The 16,437-nt window shown below is 44.7% G+C and overlaps 1 protein-coding gene across 2 annotated transcripts in view; it reads right to left on the bottom strand.

Moving 5' to 3' along the window:
* TMEM266 (transmembrane protein 266) overlaps window positions 1-14,321 on the bottom strand; it is a 127,071-nt gene extending 112,750 nt beyond the window's left edge. Inside the window, exon 1 of one of the 2 annotated variants that reach the window (XM_069560130.1) lies at window positions 14,174-14,321. The gene's annotated coding sequence lies outside the window, so the exon portion shown is untranslated. The remainder of the gene's footprint in view (window positions 1-14,173) is intronic. The other variant, XM_069560131.1, reaches the window with a different exon arrangement.
* Between the last annotated feature and the right edge of the window lie 2,116 nt (window positions 14,322-16,437).

Genomic DNA, 16,437 nt, shown 5'->3' with positions numbered 1-16,437 from the left:
CTCTGACACATCTCTACAGTGTGTCATTAGATAATGCGGCATCTTTCGACATAGACCAAGCTACAGAGCTGCCTATCGCGCATAATTAAGGGTTTCGGATGTACTAAGGTTTTCTCCTGCCAAATGCCATTCATCTATGCTTGACTCTTCCAACAAATATAACTGAAGTACAATTTGTAAAGCAAGCTCACCGTGTGAATTATTTTGTCCTGCTGTTTTAAGTCACTGCACGGTTCAGAGGAGTAGAGAAATTATTCTGGGATACCTAAATCACAAAGTACAATCCCATCATTTGGGGACAGGATGCCAAGACCCAGAAGACAAAGTGACTGGTCCAGAGTTACCCTCCTAGTGTGTGGAATAGCGGGGGCTCGACTCCAGAAATCCTTTTGCCTTAGTCCCATGCATTTTCTCAAAAGTTGGAATGTTATCTTTGGAAAAGGAGAGTAACAACAGTCTGAATGTGGTTACAACTAAAAACAGCCTTATCTCTCCCCAACCTTTGTCTTCAAATAGACTCCACAGCTTTCTGATTACTCACACTTTCAAGGACCACCTAATTTCAGCAATTAAGACTAATTTTCAGGTGTTGTTTTTTGTTTTAAATTCATCTGGTCTAAATCAATTCTTCAGTCTCACTTTTAGCTCAAAGTTCTTTCTCTCCACATGGCTCAGACTGACTCACAGCTTGAGGTCTTGGAAATGGGGAAGGAGATGAAATCTGCTTTTCTCTCCTTCGCTTCTTCCATTGCTCTCGCTTCCCAGGATCAGTGGTGGGCCAGGGGTGGAGGAGTTGACAAGGGTTGAAGTAAAGGGGCTAAAGTCTTTGCACTTGACTGTAAAGCTCCCTTGACTGACAGCATTCTCTGGGTTGGTGTCCAAAGATTGAACATACCTTGGGATGCAGCTATGGCTTCTGAAAAGGCCTTATGGGAATCTCCATAGGATCTGAGTCAGGGGCACCAAAGTGAGGGTGCTGTGGGAGCCCTCTCCCTTGGCTGGGAGGAACCAAGGCTCTCCCTGCCCATCTCCAATTGCACTGTCCCTCAAACTCTGCCCAGTGAATCAAATCTTGACTAGTCTTTTTTTTTTTTTTTTAAGTTGAGAATTATGTTTTATTTTTAATATATATTTTATTTTGTAGAGTTTTTTTATTCATTTATTTGTGGCCACGCTATGCATGGCCATATATGGATCTTAGTTCCCTGGCCAGGGATTGAACCCATGACGCCTGCCTGGGGAGCATGGGATCTTTAACCAGTGGACCACAAGGGAAATCCCTGTCTAGTCTTTTCTTCACACAGGCTGGTGGGTGATGGCAGCCAGAAAAGTCTACCCACCTTTACATAAATCTTGAGGGGTTTTGCCTAGCTATTCCTCTTCAGAAGTGTACGGTACTTACCACATAGCATTTTCATCAGAAAAAATTCCATTCAATATTGTCTTATGGGAGTCCTAAGTGTCAGCAAGTTTGTTCTTACTTTTGGTAAGGAAGACAAAGAGGAAGCAGTTTTCGGGAAGATCCTACAGGGAGAGAGGGAATTACTCACGGACTGGAAAATGGAGGGACTGCCTCCAAAGAAAACCCTCCCTCATCATAGGGAATGTCAAAGATTCTGAGAAGACTCTGAGGGGAGCTGCTTCTCTGGGACCAAGCAGATTGGGGGCATCAGCATAAGATAAAATCCTGCCTCTGCCCTTCACCCACTCAGTGGTAACAGACTGAGCTCTTTCCTCCTCTGAACTCTGGGTTCCCCATCTATAAAATAGGGGGATGGTGACTATTTGTCATTTTCGGCTGCATAGCATCGTAGCACCATCTCCGCTGGAGGAATTACAAGATGGGTGGTGGGCAGACTCCCACTTTGGTCATTATGGAAGCCCAAGAGGAGGCCATAGAGTCTCATTCCCTCCCCTTCCCATATATTACAGCATGGAAATGTGACTCAGGCTCATCCAGGGACTTTGAATCCTTAATAAGAATGCAAAAGTGTAGCTGGTGGAATGAGAGTCCATGGGTATGGCATGAATGTCGGCTGCAAGTGATCAGCCCAGACAAGTACAGCAGCGTCCAGTGCCTGTGAGCTGCGCCTGGCCACCTTGATTATATTCTGAGCCTGGCTCTCTAGCCCCTGATGATTCTGCAGAGATGTCATGTTCTCTGTGATAATTACCTTAACTCGGCTCATAAGCCCCATTCAACCCTTTTCTCCCTCTACAGTAGAGGCTAGAAAGCAAAATACTTGAACTCCCAGACACCTTTGCATTAAGGTAATGTGATATAGCCCTGATTAATAAAATAAAACAAGAAGTCCCTTCCCCAGTATGAAGGTAAAACCTGGAGAGGAAAAAGCTTCTTTACTTCACCTTTGTCCCTCTCCTTCTTCCTGCCTGGAATACACATCAAATGCCTGGAGGTGAAGCATCTGCTCATGACCATGAGAAGCAAAATGCTAAACGGAATCCTGGCCTCTGATGACATTCCTGAGCAGCAAGACATGCCTAGACCACCCCTTTCAGAAGTTAAATACTGGTGAGAAAATAAATCTTGCTATATGGTACACAGCAGGTCAGAAGAGATTCCATGCATTGGGTCCAATTTGCTACAGAGATTCAAATGGAACTATTTTAGTTTATGATATAAGAGACGAAGATTCTTTTTGGAAGGTTAAAAACTGGGTGAAATAATTATGGAAAATGTTGGGAAATGAAATCTGTTTATGTATAGTAGGAATCTATATAGTGGCTCAGACAGTAAAGAATCTGCCTACAATGCAGGAGACCCAGGTTCGATCCCTGGGTTGGGGAGACCTCCTGGGGAAGGGAATGGCAACCCACTCTAGTATTCTTGCCTGGAGAATTCCATGGGCAGAGGAGCCTGGTGGGCTATAGGCTATGGGATCGCAAAGAGTCAGACACACCTGAGTGACTAACACACACATACAGGTAATAAACTAGACTTGGAGAGACATGTTTTCATTCAAGAAGCAGAGTCGTATGCAGAATCTGTGGGAGCAAAACATTATCATACTTCAGCCAAACAGAACCAAGGAATTGACTCTTTCTTGACCTTTGTAAAAGAGAAGATAAACACATATCCTTCTACTCCACCATCTTGATCGCCTCACCACAATCAAAGAAAGCTAACCAAAATGATCACACACATCACAGTCTTGTATAACTCAACAAAGCTATGAGCCATGCTGTGCAGGGCCACCCAAGATGGATGGGTCATGGTGGACAGTCCTGACAAAACATGGTACACTGGAGAAAGGAATGGCAAACCACCTCAGTATTCCTGCCTCGAGAACCCCATGAATTGTATGAAAAGGCAAAAAGATACAACACAAGAACATGAGCCCACCAGGATGGTAGGTGTCCAATACGCTACTGGGGAAGAGCAGAGAAATAGCTCCAGAAAGAATGAAGCGGCTGGGCCAAAGTGTAAAAGACACTTGGCTGTGGATGTGTCCAGTGGTGCAAGTAAAGTCTGATTCTGTGAAGAACAATATTGCATAGCAACCTGCAATGGTAGATCCATGAATTAAGGTGAACTGGATCTGCTCAAGCAGGAGATGGCAAGAGTGAATATCAACATTTTAGGAATCAGCGAACTAAAATGGATGGGAATGGGTGAATTTAATTCAGATGACAAGGGGATCTTCCCAACCCAGGGATTGAACCCAGGTCTCCCACATGCAGGGGGAAACCCAAGAATACTGGAGTGGGTAGCCCATCCCTTCTCCAGAGGATCTTCCTAACCCAGGAATCAAACCGGGGTCTCCTGCATTGCAGGCAGATTCTTTACCAGCTGAGCTCCCAAGGAAGCCCAGATTTCTGTGTCCTAAGCAAAATCTGAGTTGAGCATGATATTTATATTTGTGAAATATTTTGTAGTTTATAACTTAAACTGTCATTTTTTGTACCACCTCACTGATCCTCACAGCAATGCTGAACTAAACAGGGCAAGCACAAGGACTATGAGGAGTGATGGGTTCTAGAGATAAGGATGAGATGGTTGGATGGCATCACTGATTCAGCGGACATGAACCTGGGCAAACTCTGGGAGACATCGAGAGACAGGGAAGCCTGGTATGTTGCAGTCCACAGGGTCGTAAAGAGTCGGACACTTTACGACTCCACGAATGAACAACAACAGCAGGAACAATGACCCGAGGCAGTAGGGAAAGAGGAACAGACATTGGACTAGGGGTCAGGAAACCTGTTTTGTGCTCCAGTTCCACCACTAACTTAGTACCTGGACCTTGGGAAAGTCGTTTACCTCTCTGGATCCAGTCTCCTCCTCTGGACTCAGTCTCATCCTCCTCCAGTGAGGATGCTGGATGAACTAGTCAACTTAGACTCCCTTAACAAAATTCCCTAGACTACGCGGCTTAAATAACAAACTTATTTTCTCACAGTTCTGGAGATGAAAAGTCCAAGATCAGAGTGCCAGTACAGTCTAGTTCTAGTGAGAGCTCTTCACCCTGCTATATCTTCACACTGGCGGTGGGGAAAAAGAGAGAGGGAGAGAGAGACTGCTAGAGAGAACTCCCTCTTTTTATAAGGACATAGTCCTAGCAGATTAAGGCCCCATCCTTATGACCTCAGTCAATCTTTTCTTTTCAAATTGGAGTATAATTGCTGTTCAATGTTGTGTTAGTTTCTTCTGTACAATGAAGTGAATCAGCTATATGTATACTTACATCCCTTCCTTCTTGAAGCTCCCTCCCACCCCTCTAGGTCATCACAGAGCACGGAGCTATCTCCTGTGCTATGTAGCAGGTCCCCACTAGCTGCCTATTCTACACATGGTAGTGTGTGTATGGCAATCCCACTCTCACAATTCATCTCACCCTCCATTCCCCCGCGCCTACCTGCGTGTTCTCTGCGTCTGCATCTCTCTTCCCGCCCTGCAGATAGGTTCATCAGTACCATCTCTCTAGATTCCATACACACGCATTAATAAGCAATATCTGTTTTTCTCTTTCTGACTTACTTCACTCTGTATGACAGACTCTAGGCCCATCCACATCACTACTGATGATCCAATTTCATTCCTTTTTTATGGCTGATAATATTCCATCCCACATATGTTCCACATCTACTTTATTCAGTCATCTGTCAATGGACATTTAGGTTACTTCCGTGTCGTGGCTAATGTAAATAGCACTGCCATGAACACTGGGATACATCTTTTTTTTTTTTTAATTATTGACCTCATTTAATCTTAATTATTTTGTCAAGATTCTTTCTCCACAAACAGCCACACTGGGGGTTAGGATTTCATCATATGCATTTTGTGGGAACAGCCCACAGCACAGACATGACATTTGGAGTTCCTTCCACCTGTTAGCACAAGTCTGGAACATTGAAGATGCTCACAGTTGTCCATGGAATCAGTTAGTCTACTGGCTTCCTTGATTCAAGACACTGCACAAGGCTCATTTCTCAACTCTTGGGTAGTGAGCATCTTGGGGTCTTCTGCGTATGCATTTCCTTTTCAAAGGAAATTAACACACCAAAGGTGATCTCTGGCCAAAGCAGGTCTCTCCTGAGGCTGGAGCCTTAATGTTTTTCAGAAAGCAGTATATTTACTGTTACTTTCAGTTTGGGGGCGTGACATGAAAATTAGCTACTCTCTTTAGAAAGAACACAATGGTGACTGTCAACTGGAGCTGGGTTTCAATTGGGTCTCAAATCACACGTATACAGTTACATTTTCTGACTGCCATGGACAGTACTGATTAATTGTGGCCCTTCACCAAAGCCCAAAAGGCCTTGTCATTCCTCCTTCACCCCTGAAGCACCTGCAAGTGCTGTTTTCAAGTAACTTTGTGGTCAGAAGCAGCCTCTGGTGAAGAGAGCCAGCCAACCTTAGGTGAAATATAATTTTCTCCAATGGTAATTAACCAGGATTTCTCCAGAAATATTAATTATTTTTGGTTTAATATACTTATTGTCAAAGGTCTAAAAACAATTATATACTCACTGCCAAAGGCCTTAAATACAATTCCAACAAAAATAGTCCAAGATGGTTGAAACAGCCCTAGAATGAGGCGTTATATTCAGATCCAAGGCCGCTAGGGGTAAAATGGTCTCAACTTCTATAACTACTTTATTTGTTTACTTCTCCTTATTTATGATAAAATCTATAACTGCTTATAACACTAAATTTTCCCTGTGTTAGTAATTTCAAACACAAATTCACCCTTCACAGCTATTAAAATCTTCACCTTCAATTGCCCCCAACTGTCCAAATTCTGGTATTCTTACAAAATGGTAATATGCTGAGTTTCTGTGTTTGATCCTATAGAGCAATGGTTCTCAACTGAGAGATGCCAAAGATTCCCAGGGGGCATCTGGCAATATGTAGATACATTTTTTGATCATCTCAACTGGCATCTAGTAGGCAGAGGCCAGGGATGCTACTAAGCAGTGCACAGGACAGCTCCCCTACAACAAAGTTATCCAGCCCCACTATCAATAGTGCTGAAGCGGAAATATCCTGCTACAGAATCTGAAGATGCAAAGAACGTGGTCTGTAAGGTTGCCAGGGTAAGAGAGGGGACACTTCTACCGGCAGCACAACTCTGACTATACACGACCTCAGAGACACAGAAATTGATGGAGTACCTGCCTTGCCAACAGAATGTCAGGAACAGGACTACTTTTTTTTAAGGAGGCAGCCCCTCCTCTGATCTTCATTCAACTTCACTGTCCTCTCACCTGCATAGTAAGGGGAAAGAAAACAGGACTGGAACACAGCGGCTCAGGAGCAGGCCTGTGACGAGGTCTAAAGATTTGCCACTTAAACCCTCAGAGCTCATTTTACTTGGGATGGATGTCATGAGGGCAGAAAAAAGCTCCACTTTATAAAATCCTAACAGCTTCATGGGTTGGTAGGATTTCAAACTCCTTTTAAAAAGCATTAAATAACTCCCTGTGCTCCCATTATTTTAATGATTTCTGTATATCCCTCCTCATTCCAAAAAGGTTGAGGTGGTTAACTCGCCCTGTGGTGTCGAGTCAATCTCCCCATATAAAGCTTACATGGGCTTTAGGACCGATCAATAGGTGTTTCAGTGTAGGAGGAAAAAGGATTTTGGGAGGACCAAGGAAACCTATAAAGTTCTGGCAGTTCAAAGATATGAGTTAAATTCCTACTATGTGTAAAGTACAGTGCTAAATGCTGAGGCAATATTTTTTAAGAGTATAAATCACAGCTGGTGTCCTTAAGTAATTTATAATCTGCCTGAGAGAGATAGGCTCGGTGCCCAAGGGAGGATGTCTTTCATTACAAGGCGGTCTGTGCTCAGAGCCTCCAGGCAGGCACAGCCCTCAGCTCTCTTCCCTTCCTCTGGCGGGGGGAAAGAGGATCAGAGCAAAGGCTAGGAAGTGGGCACAGGCTGGAAAGGGTTGGGGCAGGGAGCAAACTAAGACTCTGAAGGCATCCAAACAGGAAGTTACAGTGATAAAAGGTGATATTTACTGAGTGACTGCTGTTTACCAGGCATACTCATTTCATCTTCTTCCTGACAGCCCTATGACAAAGCTAGTCTTCTTCCCATTTGACTGATGAAGAAACTGAGGCATGGGGTTACTAAATCATTTGTGCAAAGTCACACAATTAGGAAGAACTAGAGCCAGGATTCACCCCCTGGGCAGAGCCCACACTCTAATTTCTTCTCAGGGCTGCCTCTTGATAGAACAGGAAGGTTGAGAGCTGAGGAAAGATCAGACACGTTAGGAAGATGCTGCCAGCAGGGAGCAGTTCAAGGAGTGGAAGTCAATGGGGTCAGATGTTGCTGAGCCATCAGGAACGAAATCTGAGAAAGGGCCATTGGATTTGTGATTAGGCAATCAGGGGTGACCTTTAAGAGTTCTGTTCCGTAGAAGGGTGGGGACAGGGGTTCCTGGTAAGACAGGAAGTGGGGAGTGAAAATGCAGAGAGAGTCCCTGGTAGAAACTGATAATGAGAGGACAGGGAGAAACGAAAGAGACTCTTCCAGGCTTTTCTTTTGAAGCTATGCTACCAGTGGAACACAATTACAATATATTTCACCTTGTTCTTTTGTTTTGAAGGGTATAACTAATACATTTCAGTAGCCATGGTTAAAGGAGAATTAGCAGGTGTCACAGAAATTTTTTTTCTTTTTAAAGATGCATCAAATTCAGGTAAAATCAAATATTTAACTGTTTGAAGGGAAATCATTACGGGAGAAAGGTTACTTAACCTTATTTCTATATTGCATTGGCTGGACATGATGGCAATTCTGTAACTGGGATGGGGGCACTGTTGGAAAATCACGGATGAAATAACTCGCTTCAGACTTAGTTCAAGCCAAGAGTAGCAGAAAGCACTGCACTCGTTATAGCTTGAGGCTGAAATTCAGAGAAGAGCTGCCTGATAGCAGCATGCACTTCCAAAAACCTGGGCTGAAAAGGGCAGAAATACTTATTAAAATTCTTTGTTTTAATGAACTGTGGGAGCCAGAGTTATCGGCTCTGTCCTAGCTACTGAGTAGTTTCCATTACAAATCAAAAGCAGTTTCAGGCAGGCTACATTTTCTTGGAGGGGAATTCTCTCCTGGTAGATAATTCGGACCGCCTAGGGCAGCAATTAAAGGCACTGAGGAGGAGAGAAGGAGAAGGAGGCTTCCCTGTGGCTGAGGAGAGGCTCCACTGAGACTCCATCCCATAGCCATTCCCTCCCTCTGGCACTCCAGCGTACTCAGTTCTACAGTGTTCTGAGTCACGTTCGTGTCCCAAATGCCCATCATTTTGCTGTTGCCCAAGAACTACTGCAAACAATAGATGAATGAACGGTAGCTTGGAGTCTGAGACTGCTGGGACCAAAATAATCTCAGGCTGGGATGCTGTTGGGGTACGCTTTCTGCAAAACTCAGACTCATGAGATAAATGCTTTGGCAATGAACGTTCACACTCTGGCTTAAGTAGGAAAGACCATACCCTCGCTTAAGCAGGAAAGACACCAACAGGTATTCAACCTTAAAAAAGAGAGGATGAAGCTGGTAGTGCCATGATTAACCTGCCTGCATGAGTGTCCACAGATTTCTTTTCCTTTCTAGTGACTCAGGTCATAGGAAAGTTGGTGGACTCTAGAGCATCCTTCTTTGGAAGGCTTCAAAATCATTCTGCACTCCAAATAGAAGGGAACTCACACAGGTCTCCTTTCCATCCCAAGCCATATTCCCATGTACCTTTTGCTTCCTTGTTATATACTGCAGCCCTCTGGAGACTGTCTTTTCATCTTTCCAAGGGCTGACTCTGTCTGGGAGGTTCCTCTTTTGCCAACAGCAGCTCAAATGTAAGACAAGATCTCCCTCGATTCTTCTCCACTTTCCTTGTTGTGCTCCCCCACCCCCAACAGATATACAGCCTTTGCATTTGAGAGGTTTCACTGCTCACAACGGGGAACTGTAAGGGCTACAAGAAAACAAGAAGTGTGGGAGGCTGGAAAGACTCAAGGATGCCACGGTGACTTGTCAGTTCTTTTCCACAGCACCAGGGTTAGGGGAGTGAACAAAATAGACACAATCTCTGTGCTCTGGAGCGTTCATGCCCTGGGGCTGATTTTTATAGAGTGTGTTTGGAGGGGCTGTGGATAAAAGCAAGGCAGGAGGAGGGATGGGAATGCCTGTGGGAGGGTGTGTAGTTTTAAAGGAGTGATGAGACTTTGAGCAGAGCCAAAAGGAGGTGAGGGAGCAAACCACGCAGGAATCTGCAGGAAGCATGGTCTAGGAGAGGAACACCAAGGGGGGGGCCCCTGTGGACAGGCAGAGGCAGAGGAGGGTGGGAGGCACTCTCCATCCTGCAGTGCGAGTAAGGAGGAGGAGAAAGCCCAGATTCTGAGCCATACTGACCAGGGCCTGAACCTCAGCCTCTACTCCTTATGTCATGTACCTTGGACTCTTCTAATCTAGAAAGAGTTGACCACAAAGGGTCCTTGCAAAGGGCTAAGGGAGACACGAATGTGAAATTACCTATGGCAGGTCACTGCACACATCAGTTTCCTTCCTCAAGCCCTGGTTACAGGGCTCCTCTCATCTAGCTCCCATTGTGGCCGTGTCTAGAAGTATGCCATTCAAGGGCTTTCTAGAGGTTCAAAGTATACTGCCAAGTGCAAGAAAAGAAACTGCAAAGCAGTATGCATCTATGTATAGTATTGTTGGTGAACAGTAACATTTTAGTATCCGCATTAAAAAATCCAGAGAAATCCATACCAAACTATTAACGGTGGTCCCATGAAGGTACAAGACTATCAAAGATTCTAACCATGGACTTCTATATTAATGTAATGATTGAACATTTTACAACACATACATATTTGCAAGTAGAAATCACAATAGATACTAATGTTGGTACAGGAGAATTGATTTCCTGGCCCTTTTCTATAAGCAGCCTCCATCTTCCCTTGCGCCCAAAGCCCACAGATGTGAGCCCACTTAAGGAACACTTACATCTTCCTTATGGGGCAACTGAGTGTATACAAGCTCAACTGAAGGTTTAGGTCTCTCAACAGACCAGGACTATTGGAGAAAGTCCTATGGTGGATGTGCTGGCCAGCATTTGTGAACTCTGGTTCAGTCTGGAAAGGGGATGGATTAACTAGCAGGTTGTGAACAGCTTTCTAAATAAAATTAAAACCCTTGCTATAGCTTCCACCAAGGAGAGAAAAAGAAGACTGGTGAAAATCAAGGATTTCAGAGTAAACTTACTGTGAACTTTTGATTCCAGATTGCTGACACAGAAACAAATCTCTCATTTTAGAGAATACTAAGTTAAGTGTAAGAAAACAAAACATTTCACAAGTAAGTAGCCTACAAGGTCAGTCAAGGAAAGACAAATATGCAAGTTCCCAGTGTCTTACTCAACAATACATTAAAATGTGCATTACAATAAGTCACTGCAATGCATGCTAGTTATATAGCTGGGAAAAATTTTAGTTGCTTCCCCACTTCCAAAATAAGAAAAAAAAAAATCCTGGGTGAAGGGGGAAAAAAATAATAACACTTAAGCATCCATAGTTGCCCATATGGTTTTTCCCAGTGTAAACATATGTTTCAGGAAAACAAATATGTAGTCAGAAACGTTTTAATGTTCCTCAAATTGACCACTGCACCAAAAAAGGGTGCTCAGCCCTGCAGTAAATAAAATCCTGCTTGAATAGAAGAAAGTAGACTTCTTGGATGCTTTTTAATTATAAGACAACTGACTGTAGAAGATAGAGGTGCTCCCCATCGGAAAACCCATTTACTCCCCAGAATCAAGCAATGCCTCTCATGGCTTTCCACTTCCGGCTCAGTAACATCAGGATTTATCTTGAGTTTATCTGATCAGAAACTGGAAATCCCCAGGGCAGAAAGGCTCCATCTCAGCATTTCCATCAGCACCAGAGCCGTGTGCTTCCAAAACCAAGTGACTTCCGTAAGGCAAAACGGTTGTAACAAATTGCTTTACTATCAACAGAACACAGTATAGCGAAAAAAGTAACATCATGATGTCCTAAAACCAGTCATATTGCCCAAGAAAGAAAACAGAGCTTATAGAATTTACAAGAGAGTCTTTTATTTCTGACCTAATATTATTCACCAGTTTAACATTAAAGCTGTAACTTCCATGGGATATAATTTTCAAATAATCCCTTATGCCTATCTATACTTTTCTCACCACCATCTCAAATATGTGACCTGAGTATAAAACTTTGTAGCCACCCCCTGGATGAATTTCCCATCAATGCAACTACAGTGAAAACTGTTAGGAATGTGTAGCAAGATCTAATACCTGCATTATAATAATGCATTTATATAAAAATATTAAATTTACATCCATTGTTAAATGTACAAATTCCAAGATTTTTCTAATGAAGAGCTGCTACAATCACAGAGAGACTGGATTATGGTCTACAGCTTGCATAGATTTCTTCACCTGGTTAAGGCACATACACACAAGTGTGTCAATGTTTTAATGACTGGCAGTGAGACCAGAAAATGGTGTGCAGTGTAGGGAGAAGATAGGACTGGAATGTGACCATGAAAAATGTGAATGATTCATTTTACCTGATGCATATACATTTTATAGATTTAAATGTGAAGGGAAACAACTTTTTGAAACTGTTTTGGGAGTGTTGAACAGAAACATGTCTTAAAAAAAATTTTTTTTTTAAGTTTTTATTTTGTATTGGGGTATAGTCGATTAACAAACAATGTTGTGATAGTTTCAGGTGAACATCGAAGGGACTCGGCCATACATAGACATGTATCCATTCTCCCCTCAACCCCCCTCCCATCTAGGCTGCCACATAACATTGAGCAGAGTTCCATATGCTATACAGTAGGTCCTTGTTGGTTGTCCGTTTTAAATACAGCAGTGTGCACATGTCCATCCCAAACTCCCTAACTATCCCTGCCCTCCATCCACCCCCCATCTGGCAACCATAAGTGCATTCTCTGCAAGTCTAAGAAACATGTCTCAAATCCATGTTTATAGGCTCAGTGCCACCTTAAAAAATTCCACACAAATCCATTCTGAAACAACAGTTTCTATTACTGGAAAGTCACAAAGGTTGAATCGAATCTATGAAATGGAAAATCAGATCCAAGCCTGTATGTTCATTCATAAGCTTTGATCTTAATGAAATGTGGATGGAGTGGCAGTACCAGGGTTAAACATTACTCCCACTCCCTTACCCATGCACTAACCACCCCTCCCCCGCCCCCGCTGCCTCCCCAGCAATCAGATGCACTAGAGTTTGTATCCTTATCCTGTCCCTGACTGTGTGACCTTGGGCAAGTTAGCTAACCTAAGTCTTAGCCTCTTCGTGTTCAACATGGAGATAATAGGTTTGTTATGAAGATTAAATGAGATCATGCACCAATAGCTTATAACTCAGTATCTGGTATATATGACCATTAAAAAAATGTGTTTTCATGATTAAATGTGGCACTCTACTATACATTTTAGAAGCAATTATAGTCCTGTTGCCATATCCAAACATCTTGTGATAACCATTTTTATTCTATACTTCTAGCTTTCGCTATTTTTTCACCATAGCATTTCAAGCGGGGGAGAAAAGGTAGTTTCATACGTCCCACTTTTGGAACTGTTTCTTGAAGCAAGGTGAAAAGCTGGGGAAATAGGTGACTGAAGAGAAATTTAGTCTTTAGGATATGATGTTATATGTGTATGGAATATAAACAAATCATCTCATTTCAATCTATAACATATGGGGCATCAAATCATAGTCAGGTTTTATTTTAAAAGAGACAAAAGCCAAGCAGTATTAAAGAATACATTAGGAATCAATATGGGCCTATTGCTATCTCAGTATTAGTGTCTGAAACAGGGATTGGTGGGCTAGATTACAGGGAATTTCATGGGGTCTAACTTCCAACAGGTGGCAAGCTTTAGTCATCCTCAGATGTAAAACCTTAATGAGTTTGAGTATGCAAGTCTCAGGGATTCTGTTCAAGGCCTCCTCTCGGCAATCAAGGGAAACAATTTTCTGGTTTTAAGACACCCTGGCAAGTTAGCAAGCAGGGAAACTGTCTGCCGTAGCTTGCACCTGTCCCTAGAACGGGATTCTGGCCTGACAGTGAAAAACCACCATCCTTTCTTGCCAGTCCATTCTGCCGCTGTGGCGCCTCCAGACAAATGGGGGAAGCCCACTAGGAAGCGGTTACGACCAACCAAGCCACAAATTCCCGGGGTGTGGGATTTCCACCTCAATACCACACTCGAAAACCGAAAACAGGCGCTCGCTAGTTATACTGCAATGGGATTCCCCCCAGCAGCAATCCCCCCCCCCCCCAGCTTGCATGTTTTATTAATAAATGCAAGATGGCACACGGAGGCAAAGAATGGGAGGTAAGGCATCTGCAGCTGGACCCGAACCAGGGCAGTTTGCAAAAATAAATAAGAAGCATGTGACAAGAAGCAGATCTCTAGGCTGGAGCTGAAGCCCTGGGCTGCCCCAGGCACCCTCGCCTTGCTACCCCGGCCAGAGGGGATGAAGGTCAGTGGTAAGATCCCAGCCCTGCCGGGCACGTACCCTGCAAACCCTGACCGGCCCCCACCCCCGCCCCGGCCACAGGACCCGGGCAGCGTGGCAGGGGAAGCTCCGGCCACGGCCGGCTGCGGGGACACATACCTGCTGCCGGGGCTGGGGATTCGCTCGGCTCTGCAGCGGCGCCGGCCGCGGCTCGCGCTCCCGGGGCTCCCCTCTCCGCCCCCCCGCCCCCTCGCGGCCCCGCGGCTCCGCGGCTTCCTCCGCTCCTCCGCCCACCACGCTCGGGGGCGCGCGCGCGGCCCCGCGCCGGCGGCAGGACCGGGCCCGCGCCTGCGCCCTCGCCTCCTCTTTCGGCGCGCGCGCCCAGGCAGCTGCGGAGCGGCCGCGCGGCTGTCTAGGAAACCGGCCCCCTCGGCGGGTCGGGCGGGCGGGCAGCGGGAACCGGGCAGGGGGCGGGGGCTGGGGACGCGGCGCGCGCCTGGGCCCAACGGAGCGCGCAGGTTTCGTGGCGTGGGTGAGGGGGTCGCGGGGACGTGTCCGGTGTGGGGGCTGCGCGTGCGCGTGTGGAATCAGGAAGGGGTCGTGGAGAGAAGGTCTGAGGTAAAAGGGCTGGGAAGCAACAAGTGAGAGGGCCCCACTCGAGGTTATTTCGTGCAACCGAGAATAGAAACCTTCTCTGGCTTTGGTGCAGCGCCTTGCAGTTTCCAAAGCTCTTTGCCAGCCGTTGGTTACATCCACACACGGCACTTGGTGAGGCAGCGAACGGCGGGCATGGATTGCCCTTTGAGCTTTGATGAACCCCTTTCTGGCCAAGGTTGAACCAGAGTCAGAGACGCCCTGACCCTCAGGCTGCTGTCTGGGGAAAAAATTACTTGTCAGGACCTTCATTTCATGGTTGACCTCGGGCGGGACCCTTGTAGGTCAGTGTTTCTCATCCTTTTTTTTTTTCTTCTTCTTTTCATTATCGTTCTCTTAAGAAAAGCCTTTTAAAACGTTTTGCTCATCAATCTCTTCCACCTCGACGCCATGAAATTCCGATACCGTTCATATACCGTATAGCTGCTTCTGTACCGTACGTGTATCGTGTTTTACACATAAAAGGAGTAAGATCTCACCCTTTGGAGGTAAAACATCTTCCCCGGAGAGAATGCTTGCTTTAGGACAGTGGCTCTTGGTTAGCGGGTGTGGCAAATGGCTTAGGTGAGGGCTCTGGGTGCACCCAGAAGACTATAGATTTAAGTTCTTACATCCTCCCTGTTTCTGATGTCTGTACGGGCTGCTCCCAGCAGTGGAATAATACAATCGCTTAAGCACCTTCTGGAGTCAGAGTAGGTTTTGTCACTCGTAGTCTCAATTCATGCTAAAAATCTAGCCATTTCCAGGAGAGTCCGGATAGTTTTTCCAAAGTATTTGAAAAGACGGCAAACTCTCTCTTCTAGACCACCAAGTTCCAGGGTGAGCTCTAGCTCTACAGACAGCCTTGATTTCTGGTTCTCATACCTCTTAAAAAGGTATTGTTGTTTGTTTTGGTTAGGCCTGTTTGATAAGCAGGAATGTCTTAGTCTAGTCATCCCTGCCTCTTCCTCTTCCCACCTCAGCTTTTCTAGCTAAAAGTTGCAAATTGTGGAGTTGAAAGACTTCAAAACCCAGGTCACAGAATTGCCCCAGGGGCTTGGATTATACATTTCTTAGACAAAGAAATATCTAGATCCGGAGTGTGTATCTACTTTTGGCAAGTTGGGAAATAAGTAAAATTCCTTCTTCAGGCCCTCCCTCATCTTTAACCCAACTCTAATGGAATTTGAGAGGAACACAAAGCCCTTGGAGGTGATATTTGTAGAAGCTACCTGAGTTGCCAGAGGATTTTTCTTCTCCAATTAATGTAGACTTGAAAAGAGAAAGTGGGGATGAGTCTGGAAAAGTTGGGAGGATGGATGGGATGGGGAATGGGTATTTTCTGACAGGTGGTGGCAACATTTCAACTACACTTGAAAAAGTGTAAGAAAAAGTAGCTTTGGCATAGCTTGTTCGTGTTATTTTCCAACCCCATTCCCTGCCCCCTACACGTAGTAGAACTCCAAAGGCTTGATTAAAAGCGTCCAGTTTGCTAGTTGAAACAGTAGGACATGTGTTTTGAAACTTTCAGACAGAAAAATTGGAACACCACTTTGGATTGCCTGGAATCTTTGTAGTCTAATACCAGTTTTACATTCAGGTGTAATACTACTTCAAGGGAACTCTCTTCCTATAACAGCTATCATTGAAGACCCTCTAGAGAGAGAAGACTGTGGGAATTATATGCTAGTGTCTTACCTGGGTCTTTTAAGTGTGCTGCTTTTTTTTTTTTTTTTTTGGTAATCTGAGTTCATGGAAAACGTAGGTGCACCTATTTGGTAGTGTGTAGT

The sequence above is a fragment of the Ovis canadensis genome, chromosome 18, assembly GCF_042477335.2.
Source record: "Ovis canadensis isolate MfBH-ARS-UI-01 breed Bighorn chromosome 18, ARS-UI_OviCan_v2, whole genome shotgun sequence".
Lineage (NCBI taxonomy): Eukaryota > Metazoa > Chordata > Mammalia > Artiodactyla > Bovidae > Ovis > Ovis canadensis.
This window is presented reverse-complemented; position numbering and strand designations above follow the sequence as displayed.